The sequence below is a fragment of the Aegilops tauschii genome, chromosome 7 (genome assembly GCF_002575655.3).
Source record: "Aegilops tauschii subsp. strangulata cultivar AL8/78 chromosome 7, Aet v6.0, whole genome shotgun sequence".
NCBI classification, from domain to species: domain Eukaryota; kingdom Viridiplantae; phylum Streptophyta; class Magnoliopsida; order Poales; family Poaceae; genus Aegilops; species Aegilops tauschii.
Genome location: NC_053041.3, coordinates 525,879,126 through 525,888,071, shown reverse-complemented (window position 1 = coordinate 525,888,071; position 8,946 = coordinate 525,879,126).

The following is an 8,946-nucleotide window of genomic DNA, read 5'->3' as shown; positions in this document are numbered from 1 at the left end:
TAATTAGTTATGGAATATTTCCCACACTTTGAACATTTTATTTTGCATGTTTGACAAATTTGAGTTTTGGACTTTAATTTGAATTTGAATTGTGATTTGGATAAAGTGAGGATTAGCAATAGTAATAGTGATGATGTGGCATCATTAGAAAGGGATTACTGTAGCTTGATTATCCAGGCGTCACATACTCATTTTCCACCCCATGACCGCAAATGTTGTATGTTGCATCTGTCTCAGGGTGCGTTTGTGCTTGTTTTCTTTAGTGGCTAGTGTATTTGTAGCCACTCGCCACCCGAATATCCGCACTTTCCCTACCACTTTAGCTTTCCAAATCAGGTCCCATATGCTCCGATCGGCGGCGTCCCTTGTTGAACTGGAAGGGGAGGGCTCCTGTTGGGCAAGTTTTGTAGCTAACTTGTACGCGCTCTTAACCGTAAAGACTCCGTTGCTTTCAAAATGCCAAGCAAGTTGGTCTCTTGCGTTTGAGATTGGGATCAGGAGTTTGCATATCTCGGCATCGAAAGGGTAGAAGATCCGACGGATGAGGCCTTCGTTCCATTCCTTCCTCTCCGGGCTCATAAGTTGATTCACCCAGCGGAGTCTGGACCTCCTTATGAATGCAGCCGTCATGAGACCCTCCCTTCTAGGCAACCACTGATCTCGTTGGATTTGTATAATTTTTCCATCTCCAACCCTCCATATTATCCCCTTTTTCAGTAGCTGCAATCCAAACTCGATACCCCTCCACACCGGTGAAACATCTGACACATAGACGGTGTCTAGGATATTTCCATTGGGGTAATACTTTGACTTAAGAACTCTCGCACAGAGGCTATCAGGGTTTTGGATCAGTCTCCGCCCTTCCTTTGCGAGGAGTGCCAGGTTAAAGAGGTGCATATCTCTGAACCCAATACCCCCATCCCTCTTCGGTTTTGTCATGCGGTCCCAAGACATCCAGTGGACCTTTCTATGCCCATCTTCGTCCCCCACCAGAAATCTCTTATCATTCTCTCGTACTTCTCACAAAACCCTTTGGATAGCATGAACACACTCATTGTATACGTAGGAAGGCCCTGGACCACTGATTTGACATGGACCTCTTTAGCCGAATAAGACATAAACCATTTCGACCAGTCATTGCATCTTTTCCCAAATCTGTCCAGTATCGACTGAAATTGGTCATCCTTCATTCTCCCTTCCGGCGTCGGCAAACCTAGGTACTTGCTTTCAAAAGTATCTGACTGTACCCCCAGGATATTTTTAATGTCCGCTCTAGTTGCCCCCGGGCAAGCCTCACTGAAGAGAATTGAGCATTTGCTCTCACTTAGAAGTTGTCCCGTACACTTCTGAAAAGTGGTCAACACTCTTTTGATGGTTTCGGCTTGCTCGGTCGTGGCCTTGAAGAAAATCAAACTATCATCCGCGAAGAGGAGGTTTGATATGCTCGGGCTGTTTCTCGCAGTCTTAATGGGTGTCAAATTGTTTCCAGTGATTTCCTTCTTAAGCAAGTGCACTAGGCCATCCGCAACAAACAGGAACAGGTAGGGGCTTAGGGGGTCCCCTTGTCTCAGCCCTCTAGATGGGATAAACGGGTCCAAGAGTCCTCCATTGCATCTCACTGAGTACCTCACGGTTCGCACACACTGCATAACCCAGTCCGTCCATTTCCTGCATAAACCAAACTTCCGGAGCACTCCTTCCAAGGAATCCCAATCCACTCTATCGTAGGCTTTGGCAAGGTCCAGCTTATATGCGCAGTAATTATCTCTGACATTCTTGGAGTGTTTGATTTTGTGGAAGCATTCGAACGCAATGATGGCGTTGTCTGTGATCATTCTACCTGGGATAAAGGCACTCTGCGTTTCGGAAATAATCTAATCTAAGATGGTCGTAGTCTATTGACAAGGCATTTTGACACCACCTTATAAATGACGTTGCACAGACTGATCGGCCTATAGTCCTTGATCGACTGCGGCTCACTTCCTTTGGGGATGAGAACGATCACTGTATCATTGATTCCATCCGGTAGAACCCCCCTCTCAAAAAACTCAAGGACTGCTCTGATTACATCATCTTTCAGCTCCCCCCTAGTTCCTTTGGAAAAAATGACCCAGAAAGCCGTTAGAGCCGGGGGCTTTCAGAGGCCCTATTTGAAAAAGGGCGTTACTTATTTACTTCGACGTGAACTGCTTTGTCAACACGTCGTTCATGTCCCCGCTCACTCGGTTTCCTATTAGGTCCAGAATTTCCTTGGGGTCGACCGCCTCTTCCTTCTTATATAGCTTCTTGAAAAAGACGTTTGTTATTTCATGTATTCCTTTGTCATCCTCGACCCACTTACCTGAATCATCTTTCAACCTGCTAATGGTATTTTTCTTCCGTCTCCATGTGGCTTTTTATTGGAACCATTTGGTGTTCTTGTCTCCCTCTCTGAGATATGTAGCACGTGACCGCTGCCTCCACATAAGCTCCTCTCTCAGAAGCAATTCATCCAATTCCCGGGCTAGAACATCTGCTCTTTTTGCGTCTCGGGTGTGCTGGTCGAGTTCCAGATTCTGCTCAGTTTCGATCTAATATCCGTTGTTTGTTTGATGACCGAGCCAAAGTCACGGTTTGCCCAGCTTCGCAGCTCCCCTTTCATTTGATTCAGCTTTGAACACACATCCTTCAGGTTCACCGCAGGCCCTTTTCCTTTCCAGGTTGCTGTAATGGTTGGCTGAAGGGACTCCACTCTTTCGCACATCTGCTCGTATCTGAATGTTGGCGTAGACCCCTTCTCTTTTGGCCTCCATTCCTTTCTCCCTCCTACTCTCAGTAGGATAGGCAGGTGATACGTCTCCAACGTATCTATAATTTTTGATTGCTCCATGCTATATTATCTTCTGTTTTGGACATTATTGGGCTTTATTATTCACTTCTATATTATTTTTGGGACTAACCTATTAACCGGAGGCCCAGCCCAGAATTGTTTTTTTTTTGCCTATTTCAGAGTTTCGCAGAAAAAGAATATCAAACGGAGTCCAAACGGAATGAAACCTTCGGGAACATGATTTTCGGAACGAACGTGATCCAGAGGACTTGGACCCTATGTCAAGAAAGCTACCAGGAAGCCACAAGGTAGGGGGCGCGCCTACCCCCCTAGGCGCGCCCTCCAGCCACGTGGGCCCCATGTTGCTCCACCGACGTACTCGTTCCTCCTATATATACCTACGTACCCCCAAACTACCAGATACGGAGCCAAAAACCTAATTCCACCGCCGCAACCTTCTGTACCCGTGAGATCCCATCTTGGGGCCTGTTCCGGAGCTCCGCCGGAGGGGGCATCGATCACGGAGGGCTTCTACATCAACACCATAGCCTCTCCGATGAAGTGTGAGTAGTTTACCTCAGACCTTCGGGTCCATAGTTATTAGCTAGATTGCTTCTTCTCTCTTTTTGGATCTCAATACAATGTTCTCCCCCTCTCTTGTGGAGATCTATTTGATGTAATCTTCTTTTGCGGTGTGTTTGTTGAGACCGATGAATTGTGGGTTTATGATCAAGTTTATCTATGAACAATATTTGAGTCTTCTGAATTCTTTTATGTATGATTGGTTATCTTTGCAAGTCTCTTCGAATTATCAGTTTGGCTTGGCCTACTAGATTGATCTTTCTTGCAATGGGAGAAGTGCTTAGCTTTGGGTTCAATCTTGCGGTGTCCTTTCCCAGTGACAGTAGGGGCAGCAAGGCACGTATAGTATTGTTGCCATCGAGGATAACAAGATGGGGTTTATATCATATTGCATGAGTTTATCCCTCTACATCATGTCATCTTGCTTAAGGCGTTACTCTGTTCTTATGAACTTAATACTCTAGATGCATGCTGGATAGCGGTCGATGTGTGGAGTAATAGTAGTAGATGCAGGCAGGAGTCGGTCTACTTGTCTCAGACGTGATGCCTATATACATGATCATACCTAGATATTCTCATAGCTATGCTCAATTCTGTCAATTACTCAACAGTAATTTGTTCAACCACCGTAAAATACTTATGCTCTTGAGAGAAGCCACTAGTGAAACCTATGGCCCCCGGGTCTATTTTCCATCATATTAATCTCCCGACAACAAGCTATTTCTGGCGCCGTTTTTATTTTGCTTTTATTTTACTTTGCATCTTTATCATAAAAATACCAAAAATATTATCCTATCATATCTATCAGATCTCACTCTCGTAAGTGACCGTGTAGGGATTGACAACCCCTTATCGCGTTGGTTGCGAGGATTTATTTGTTTGTGTAGGTGCAAGGGACTCGCGCGTAGCCTCCTACTGGATTGATACCTTGGTTCTCAAAAACTGAGGGAAATACTTAGGCTACTTTGCTGCATCACCCTTTCCTCTTCAAGAGAAAACCAACGCAGTGCTCAAGAGGTAGCAAGAAGGATTTCTGGGCCGCTGCCGGGGAGGTCTACGCAAAAGTCAACATACCAAGTACCCATCACAAACCCTTATCTCCCGCATTACATTATTTTCCATTTTCCTCTCGTTTTCCTCTCCCCCACTTCACCCTTGCCATTTTATTCGCCCTCTTTTTTCCGTTCGCCTCTTTTTCGCTTGCTTCTTGTTTGCTCGTGTGTTGGATTGCTTGCTTGTCACGATGGCTCAAGATAATACCAAATTATGTGACTTTACCAATACCAACAATAATGATTTCCTTAGCACTCCGATTGCTCCTCTTACCGATACTGAATCTTGTGAAATTAATGCTGCCTTGTTGAATCTTGTTATGAAAGATCAATTCGCCGGCCTTCCTAGTGAAGATGCCGCTACTCATCTAAATAGCTTCGTTGATTTGTGTGATATGCAAAAGAAGAAAGATGTTGACAATGATATTGTTAAATTGAAGCTATTTCCTTTTTCGCTTAGAGATTGTGCTAAAGCTTGGTTTTCGTCTTTGCCTAAAAATAGTATTGATTCTTGGAACAAGTGCAAGGATGCTTTTATCTCTAAGTATTTTCTTACCACTAAGATTATCTCTCTTAGAAACGATATTATGAATTTTAAGCAACTTGATCATGAACATGTTGCACAAGCTTGGGAGAGGATGAAATTAATGATACGTAATTGCCCCACTCATGGTTTGAATTTGTGGATGATTATACAAAAAATTTATGCCGGATTGAATTTTGCTTCTACAAATCTTTTAGATTCGGCCGCGGGAGGCACTTTTATGGAAATCACTTTAGGAGAAGCTACTAAACTCCTAGGTAATATTATGGTTAATTATTCTCAATGGCACACTAAAGATCTACTAATAAAAAAGTGCATGCGATAGAAGAAATTAATGTTTTGAGTGGAAAGATGGATGAACTTATGAAATTATTTGCTACTAAGAGTGTTTCTTCTGATCCTAATGATATGCCTTTGTCTACTTTGATTGAGAATAATAATGAATCTACGGATGTGAATTTTGTTGGTAGGAATAATTTTGGTAACAACGTGTATAGAGGAAACTTTAATCCTAGGCCTTATCCTAGCAATTCCTCTAATAATTATGGTAATTCCTACAACAATTCTTATGGAAATTTTGATAAGATGCCCTCTGAATTTGAGACTAGTGTTAAAGAGTTTATGAATTCACAAAAGAATTTCAATGCTTTGCTTGAAGAGAAATTGCTTAAAGTTGATGAATTGGCTAGGAACGTTGATAGAATTTCTCTTGATGTTGATTATTTGAAACTGAGATCTATTCCTCCTAAGCATGATATCAATGAGTCTCTCAAATCCATGAGAATTTCCATTGATGAGTGCAAAGAAAAAACCGCTAGGATGCGTGCTAAGAAAGATTGCTTTATGAAAGCGTGTTCTTCAAATTTCTATGAAAATAAAGATGAAGATCTAAAAGTTATTGATGTGTCCCCTATTAAATCTTTGTTTTGCAATATGAATCTTTATATTGATGGGACTGAATATGATCCACCTTTACCTAGAAGGCGTTCCAAAAATTCGGAGTTTTTTAGATCTTGATGCTAAAATTGATAAAAGTGGGATTGAAGAAATCAAAACATTAGATGTTAATAAACCCATTATTTTGGATTTCAGGGAATTTAATTATGATAATTGCTCTTTGATAGATTGTATTTCCTTGTTGCAATTCGTGCTAAATTCTCCTCATGCTTATAGTCAAAATAAAGCTTTTACCAAACATATCGTTGATGCTTTGATGCAATCTTATGAAGAAAAGCTTGAGTTGGAAGTATCTATCCCTAGAAAACTTTATGATGAGTGGGAACCTACTATTAAAATTAAGATTAAAGATCATGAATGCTATGCTTTATGTGATTTGGGTGCTAGTGTTTCCACGATTCCAAAAACTTTGTGCGATTTGTTAGGTTTCCGTGATTTTGATGATTGCTCTTTAAACTTGCACCTTGCGGATTCCACCATTAAGAAACCTATGGGAAGAATTAATGATGTTTTTATTGTTGCAAATAGGAACTATGTGCCCGTAGATTTTATTGTTCTTGATATAGATTGAAATCCTTCATGTCCTATTATTCTTGGTAGACCTTTCCTTAGAACGATTGGTGCAATTATTGATATGAAGGAAGGGAATATTAGATTCCAATTTCCATTAAAGAAAGGCATGAAACACTTCCCTAGGAAGAAAATAAAATTACCATATGAATCTATCATGAGAGCCACTTATGGATTGCCCACCAAAGATGGCAATACCTAGATCTATCCTTGCTATTATGCCTAGCTAGGGGTGTTAAACGATAGCGCTTATTGGGAGGCAACCCAATTTTATTTTTAGTTTTATGCCTTTTGCTTCTGTTTAGGAATAAATATTTGTTCTAGCCTCTGGTTAGATGTGTTTTTATGTTTTAATTAGTGTTTGTGCCAAGTTAAACCGATAGGATCTTCTTGGATGATAGTTATTTGATCTTGCAGAAAATTCCAGAAACTTTCTGTTCACGAAAATAATTGTTAAAAATCACCAGAACGTGATAAAATATTGATTCCAATTGCTGCTGATCAATAAACAAATTTTCTAGGTCTTCCTATTTTTGCTGATTTTTTGGAGTTCCAGAAGTTTGCGTTAGTTACAGATTACTACAGATTGTTCTGTTTTTGACAGATTCTGTTTTTCGTGTGTTGGTTGCTTATTTTGATGAATCTATGGCTAGTAAAATAGTTTATAAACCATAGAGAAGTTGGAATACAGTAGGTTTAAAACCAATATAAATAAATAATGAGTTCATTACAGTATCTTGAAGTGGTCTTTTGTTTTCTTTCGCTAACGGAGCTCACGAGATTTTCTGCTGAGTTTTGTGTTGTGAAGTTTTCAAGTTTTGGGTGAAAGATTTGATGGATTATGGAACAAGGAGTGGCAAGAGCCTAAGCTTGGGGATGCTCATGGCAGCCCCAAGATAATCTAAGGACACCTAAAAGCCAAAGCTTCGGGATGCCCCGGAAGGCATCCCCTCTTTCGTCTACTTCCATCGGTAACTTTACTTGGAGCTATACTTTTATTCACCACATGATATGTGTTTTGCTTGGAGCGTCTTGTATGATTTGAGTCTTTGCTTTTTAGTTTACCACAATCATCTTTGCTGTACACACCTTTTGAGAGAGACACACATGATTCGGAAATTATTAGAATACTCTATGCGCTTCACTTATATCTTTTGAGTTATATAGTTTTTGCTCTGGTACTTCACTTATATCTTTTAGAGCACGGTGGTGGATTTGTTTTATAGAAACTATTGATCTCTCATGCTTCACTTAGATTATTTTGAGAGTCTTAAATAGCATGGTAATTTTCTTAAAAAATCCTAATATGCTAGATATTCAAGATTAGTAAAAACGTTCTTATGAGTGTTTTGAATACTAAGAGAAGTTTGATGCTTGATGATTGTTTTGAGACATGGAGGTAGTGATATTAAAGTTGTGCTAGTTAAGTAGTTGTGAATTTGAAAAATACTTGTGTTGAAGTTTGCAAGTCCCGTAGCATGCACGTATGGTAAACGTTATGTAACAAATTTGAAACATGAGGTGTTCTTTGATTGTCCTCCTTATGAGTGGCGGTCGGGGACGAGCGATGGTCTTTTCCTACCAATCTATCCCCCTAGGAACATGCGCGTAGTGCTTGGTTTTTTATGACTTGTAGATTTTTGCAATAAGTATGTGAGTTCTTTATGACTAATGTTGAGTCCATGGATTATACGCACTCTCACCTTTCCACCATTGCTAGCCTCTTCGGTACTGTGCATTGCCCTTTCTCACATTGAGAGTTGGTGCAAACTTCGCCGGTGCATCCAAACCCCGTGATATGATACGCTCTTTCACACATAAACCTCCTTATATCTTCCTCAAAACAGCCACCATACCTACCTATCATGGCATTTCCATAGTCATTCTGAGATATATTGCCATGCAACTTTCCACCATTCAGTTTATCATGACACATTCATCATTGTCATATTGCTTTGCATGATCATGTAGTTGACATAGTATTTGTGGCAAAGCCACCATTCATAATTCTTTCATACATGTCACTCTTGGTTCATTGCATATCCCGGTACACCGCCGGAGGCATTCATATAGAGTCATACTTTGTTCTAGTATCGAGTTGTAATCATTGAGTTGTAAATAAATAGAAGTGTGATGATCATCATTTTCTAGAGCATTGTCCCAAGTGAGGAATTAAAAAAAGAGAAAGGCCATAAAAAAGAGAAGGCCCAAAAAAAGAGAGAAAAAGAGAGAAGGGACAATGTTACTATCCTTTTACCACACTTGTGCTTCAAAGTAGCACCATGATCTTCATAATAGAGAGTCTCTTGTTTTGTCACTTTCATATACTAGTGGGAATTTTTCATTATAGAACTTGGCTTGTATATTCCAACAATGGGCCTCCTCAAGTGCCCTAGGTCTTCGTGAGCAAGCAAGTTGGATGCACACCCACT